We start from the raw sequence: 6,393 nt of genomic DNA on the forward strand, positions 1-6,393 counted from the left end.
CAGTTCTGCTCTGATTAGTTATTTATTTTTTTCTACTAACTTTGGAGTTAGTTTGCTCCTTGTTTTAGTTACTCTAGGTGCGATGTTAAGATGATAAATTTTAGATTTTTCTAACTTTTTGATTTAGGCATTTAGCACTATAAACTTTTCTTAACACTGCTTTGGCTGCATCTCAGAGATGTTGTGTTTTGTTTTCATTTATGTCAAAGAATTTTTAAATTTTGGCCTTAATTTCCCTGTTTACTCAAAAGTCACTTAGCAGCAAGTTATTTAATGTCCATGTAATTGTGTGGTTTTGAGAGATCTTCTTGGTTCTGATTTATATTTTTATTTCACTGTGACCTGAAAGTATCATTGGTATGATTTCAGTGTTTAAAAGATTTATTCAGACTTGCTTTATGGCTGAGCATATGGTCAATATTAGAATATGTTCCATGTGCAGACGAGAAGAATGTATATTCTGTGCTTGATGGGTGGATTGTTCTATAGACGTTTATTGGGTCCAATTGGTTGTGTCAAATTTAAGTCCAAAATTTCCTTGTTAGTTTCTGCCTGAATAATCTGTCTAATGCTGGCAGTGGGATGTTGAAGTCTCCCACTATTATTGTATGGCAGCCTAGGCCTTTTTTTTTTTTTAGGTCTAGAAGTACTTGTTTTATGAACAAGTACTCAGGCTTTTTTGATTTGCCTGCATTTAAGGTTGTGGCCTTCATAAAATGTTTCTTACTCTCTTCTGGTAAAATAGGTTTCTCCTCTATGCCTGATTCCGATTCACCTGACTGGCTGTAACACTCTGAATTTCTTCGATGGTGGGTGCATATATATTTATGATAGTTAAGTCATCTTGTTGATTTATTATATAGTGCCTTTCTTTGTCCTTTTTTTACTGTTGTTAGTTAAAATTATCTGACATAATAATACTGACTCCTGCTCCTTTTTGCTGTTTGTGTGATTGATCTTTACTTTGATTTTTACGAATGTTATGTTTAAAAAGGATTTCCGGAAGACAGAAGATGTCTTGCTTTTTAATTCAACTTGAAAAATATGGAATGCTTCACAAATTTGCTTGACATCTTTGTACAGGGTCCATACTACCATTTTGCGTATCCTTCTAATTTTAGTATATATCCTGCCAAAGCAAGCACCAATTGTAAAGTTTCTATTTAGTTATCTTCCAGTTCACTGATCTTTTCCTCAGCTATGTCAAAAGTCTGTCAAAGAGATTTTTTAAAAATTTCCATTAAGGTGTTTGGTATTTCTAACATTTCCTTTTTTTTTAAAGTTTTTATCTCTGCTTACATTACCATCCGTTCTTGAATGTGAATGTTGTCTACTTTTTTCATTAGGGATATTAACATATTAACCATAGCTGTCTTAAATTCTCTGTCTGATAATTCCAGAATCTTTGTCATATCATAGTCTGAGTCTGATTATTGAATTGTTTCTGTAGTCTGTGTTTTTCATTTGTTTGGGCATGCACATTTTGCAATTAAAACTGAACATATTGTATCAGCCAATAGGAACTGAGGTAACTAGGATTTTAAATGTGAGGATTTGTGTTACTCTGGCCAGGAGTTGTGATTTGTTTAATATTTGTTGAAGCGTAAGTACCAAAGGCTTCAAAAAAAAAATGTAGTGGCCTTGTTTTTGTTTCTTTTATTTTAAGGGATTTCCTGTGTTCTACCACTTACAACTAGTTTGTATCTTGCAGCTGTTTCAGCTGTAATTTATTTTATTATTTTGGGGCTGCCTTGGTGTGATCATAAGATCTGAAGAAGAGGGTAACATTCTAAAATAGTCTGAGTAAATCTCAGGCTTTTTTTGATTTGCCTGCACTTAAGGTTGTGGCCTTCATAAAATGTTTCTTACTCTCTTCTGGTAGAATAGGTTTCTCCTCTATACCTGATTTCGATTCCCTTCACTGACTGCAACACTCTGAATTTCTTTCCTTGAATCCCACATTGACTATGGCTTTTGTTTTGTTTTAGTTTTCCTTTAGGTGAAACAGAAGGTGTGGAGTGCAGGTTTCTATGGTTATGTTTCACCACAGTTGAATTCCTCTTCCCAGACAGAGCTGAATGTGGGTCTTTCTGAGATACTCACTTTGAGAACCTACTGAAGGGAAATATTTGGGTTTGCTTCAAGTCTTATTTCTGCATCTGATTTCGAGAAAGTTTGCCTGGTAAATGAGCAAAAATGATATACTGAAGTCTTTCTTTATACATCAACTCTAATAGCCAAATAAGACCCCTTTATCCTTGCTTTTCCAGTTCACTCTGTATACAATACGTAACCTGCAATGGCCTTGGGACCTAAATGTGAAAACTAAAACAATTAACCTTCTAGAAGAAATGAAAATATAGATTATCTTTATGACCTTGGGGTACAAAAATAATTGTTAAATAATGTAAAGCAGCAATTATTTTTAAAAGATTGATAATTTGGACTTTGTTAAAATTAAGAACTTTATATACCACAAAGGATTGTAGGCAGAACTTTAAATCAATTAAAAAAAGGCAGGCAATCATATTTAAAATGGCCAGAAGGCTTAATCAGAAACTTCAAAATGATAATGTTAAAATGGCCGACAAACATAAGAAAAAGTTCTCAACGCTATTACTCATCATGAAAAGGTAAAATTAGACTGTGAAATATTGATATATACCAACCTGAATCACCGAACTTGAAGGGATTGACAATGCCAATTATGAAGGAAATTGGGCTCTCATATACTGCTGGTGGGAATGAAAGTGGTACAACCGCTTTGGGAAAATGTTTGGTAGTATCTAATAAGCATAGATATACCCTATGACTCAACAAATTCTATCCTGAGAATATACTAAGAGAAACAAATACTTATGTTCACCACAATATACTTAACAGCAATGTCATAACATCATTCATAATAGCTAAAAGCTGGAAATTATTCTGTGTATCAGAAGTACAGGGGGACAATACATGGTACTGTAGTCACACAATGGAATACTATACAGCAATGAAAATGAAAACCGAAGCTATAAATATATGTAATAAATATATGTAATAACAATGAAAATGAAAACCAAAACTATAAATATATATAAATGTAAACATATTTATAAATAATAAATATATGTAAACTAAAAATATATGTAAACTATAAATGATGTAACTATAAATATTAAGCTCATAGACATAAAGTGGATTGACAACTGCCACATACTGTATAATTGCATTCATGAAAAGCTCAACATTCAAAACAAATAGGGTGATAAAGTTAGAACAATGGTTGACTCTAGAAGGCCAGGCGCCTAGGCACTGAGGAACCATCCCAAGCGTTGAGAATACTCTATTGTGGTGGCTGATTGCATGGGTGTACCCTGGAGTAAACCTTATCAAGCTGTATATTTAAGATTTGTATATCTACCAGATAAAATGTATATTTTCATTTTAAAGAGAAATTAACATTAACATATGAGACCGGGGCTCTGAGGTTGTCAGGCCCATCTCTGTTTGTGAAAACCAAGCAGGCGGAGAACAGCCTGTGTATCACTATATGGGAAGAAGCAATCAGGTTTTCTGTGTCCAGGAGTCTGTGTGAAAGGCTGTCCTCTAATCTTGCTGTACTGAGGTGGCTTCCTTTTACCCATCTCTTGCGAATCAGTTAAGAGTGGCAGCGCTAGTTTGCTCATCGATTCTCGCTTGCACTCTGAGAATCTCTGAGCTCGTGGGTGTTAATGTGGCAGGTGTGAAATGTCACCAAAGAAACGATCATAAACATGACGTCCCACAAATGGTATTCTCCTGCCGGAAAAACAAATGTCAACTGTGGGGTGGTATAATTTGGTATGGGCTGTGGGGGTTCTAATATGGAATAGAATAAATCCCAGATATTTTGTGAACTATGAGTCAGAATGAATGAGTAGTTCCTGGAATTTATTAAGTGGTACTTTAAAATCTGATGGGATAAAGAGGACAATTTGATTGAAGGGAGAAACAAAAAGGGAAAGTAATTAAGCTCTTCCATCAGCCCCATTTCTCATTTTCATCTTCTGATGCCCCATTCTGAATGTGACACCCAGGACATGTTTTACGAGACCACTGGATGTATACCCAAATGTTTGCATGGAGCTTGCTTAGAAAGGAGAGTTTCGCCTGCTGTGGAGATGTGGCAGTGCTGGACTGGCAAGTGTTAAGGAATGTGAATTTTATTCATGTGCTGGAAGGCTTTATTGGCACTGCATCCCCCTCTTAGATGCATGGAGGGCATGGGAATAAGATTGGAGTAGAAGCAGGAACACGATGGCTCTTGGCACAGAACAGACAGGGATGCCAGCAGTGCTTTCTCTTCTTGCATGTCCTTTCTCCTCATAAGCTGTCCCTGTGGATACAGACCAAGCTATCTTCCCTGTAAATAGCCCCGATCCACACACTGCCCTGTCCCATAGGTGAGCCACAGTGTACCATACATAAATAGAAATCCAGTGACTGAGTAAACTCAGATAATATGTGATAGCGACAGGAAGTGAAAGGAGATGGGAGTTTGATAAATGGACGTGTGTTACACTGGAGGAGCTGCAGCTGAAGAAGAGAAGGCTTGATCCCCAAATGGGAAGGATGCCCATGCCATCGACATTCTTCACTGAACATGGCTGAGTCCCAGATGGCTTCTCTGTGTGTGGGGCCCGACTTCAGAGGGAGAGAATCAATGTGAGCTCTCTAATGTGACAGAATGCTCTAATTGGATTAAGCACCTTCTGAGTAAAGGCTGGCATCAGACCTACTGAGGCACCAACTGTGTTTCTGAGAGTTAAGCTGAAGAGGGCTGCTGGAGGGAGGGTGTGAAGGATGCCAGGAGAGATGAGCGTGTGGTATGGATCAGAGAGGTCTCTCTGGGTCATAGCTGTGCCTCCCTTTGACCTGTACATGGCAAGAAGAGGAGGGATGAGTGCTGCCCATTCATTTTTCTCCTTTTTTTTTTTTTTGAGCTCACATTTGTAGTGGGATGTTTCTCCTCGTAGACAGACTCCGAAGTGTGACTGCAGACTAATCTCCTCCATCAGCTTTCACATATTCATCCACACACAAAACATAAAGCTTAGATATAGGATAAAAGAACCCACCTTGGTCATTTATGAAACATGCTGTGGGCCGCGAGGCACCTGCACTTTCATAAAGGTTGCTTCAAGGCCTGTGTAGATAACATTTCAGGAGGATTGACTGGAGACAGCACTTCTGGGAGAACTAAAGCTCATCTGGAAAATCCGTGCTCTGTTTCCTGGCCCTCCTCCTCACCCTGCTTTCTGCTACCCACACATTTGTGCTAAGCAGGAACAGAGTTGAGGGGCTAAGGGTCAGGTGTGTGTGGCTCATCCTAGTGGAAGGCAGGATGTTTGAAATTGGATCCACAATATTCCAAACTGGGAAAATACCTGTTTTTCACAGGATTGGGAGATGCTGTGGCAGCCCGGACATCTGCTTCCTGACCTATACGGTTTGCAGGCCAGTCGTGCCTGAGGAAGTCCAGCTACCCACCTGCGAGTGGGAATCTTGCTCCAGCTCCTTATTCCTACTGTGAATTCCTAGCATCACCTCCTGGCAATGGGGGAGGGGGAGGAAGTGCTAACAGCTGGCTACAAAGTCAGGCCAGTACAGAGTGACTGTGAAACTGGTGAGCTGGTGTCCTTAGATATAATAATTCTTTTCAGGGAAATTGCAGAGTCGTGATTCTGAATGTGTTCAATGGGTAATTCGTATGTGTAAAAGACAGAAAGGCACATCGGTTTTGTCCTGTCTGAGAGGCGTCCTCTTGATACTTGTCCATTCCTTCTGGCGCACTGGAGAGATTTCTTCCTACATTTGCAATTTTATGAGGGTGGGGGTTGGAGGGGTGAAAAAGAGGTGACTTTCCATGCTGGGGTCTTCCTGGGGATATCCCTCTTTGTTTTGCTAAGCCTACCTTGGCTCATAGAAGGAGAAAAGAGGGAATTCTTCCTACCCGCACGTTGTGTAAGGAAGGGGGCTTGCTTTAGGTGTAAATAAAAGTTGCAGTGGTGATACAGAGAGTTCCTGTATGCCCTCCACCCCGTTTTCCTCATTACTAACATCTTGCATTAGTGGCATATTTATTACAACTAAGGGACCAATACTGACATAATGACTGTTAACTAAAGTCCATGTTTTATTGGTGTTCCTTTAGTTTTTAACCTAGTACCCTAATATCCTTCTTCTGCTTCAGGATCCCATCCAGGATACCACATTATATCTATTTGTCATGCTTCCTTAGATGACTCCTGGTTGTCACAGGGACTCCAGTTTTGATGACCTTGGTAGTTTTGGGGAGTCCTGGTCAGATATTTTGTAGACTGCCCCCTGCTGGAAATCTATTTATTTATTTTTGAGATAGAGTCTTGC

General features: G+C 38.9%; 1 non-coding gene across 1 annotated transcript; it reads right to left on the reverse strand.

Moving 5' to 3' along the window:
* Window positions 1-1,038: 1,038 nt before the first annotated feature.
* LOC111528254 lies at window positions 1,039-1,145 on the reverse strand. The gene has a single exon (XR_002726919.1). It is a non-coding gene; the product is annotated as a U6 spliceosomal RNA (small nuclear RNA).
* Window positions 1,146-6,393: the final 5,248 nt, after the last annotated feature.

This window comes from Piliocolobus tephrosceles, chromosome 6, assembly GCF_002776525.5.
Source record: "Piliocolobus tephrosceles isolate RC106 chromosome 6, ASM277652v3, whole genome shotgun sequence".
In the NCBI taxonomy this organism is placed as follows: Eukaryota; Metazoa; Chordata; class Mammalia; order Primates; family Cercopithecidae; genus Piliocolobus; species Piliocolobus tephrosceles.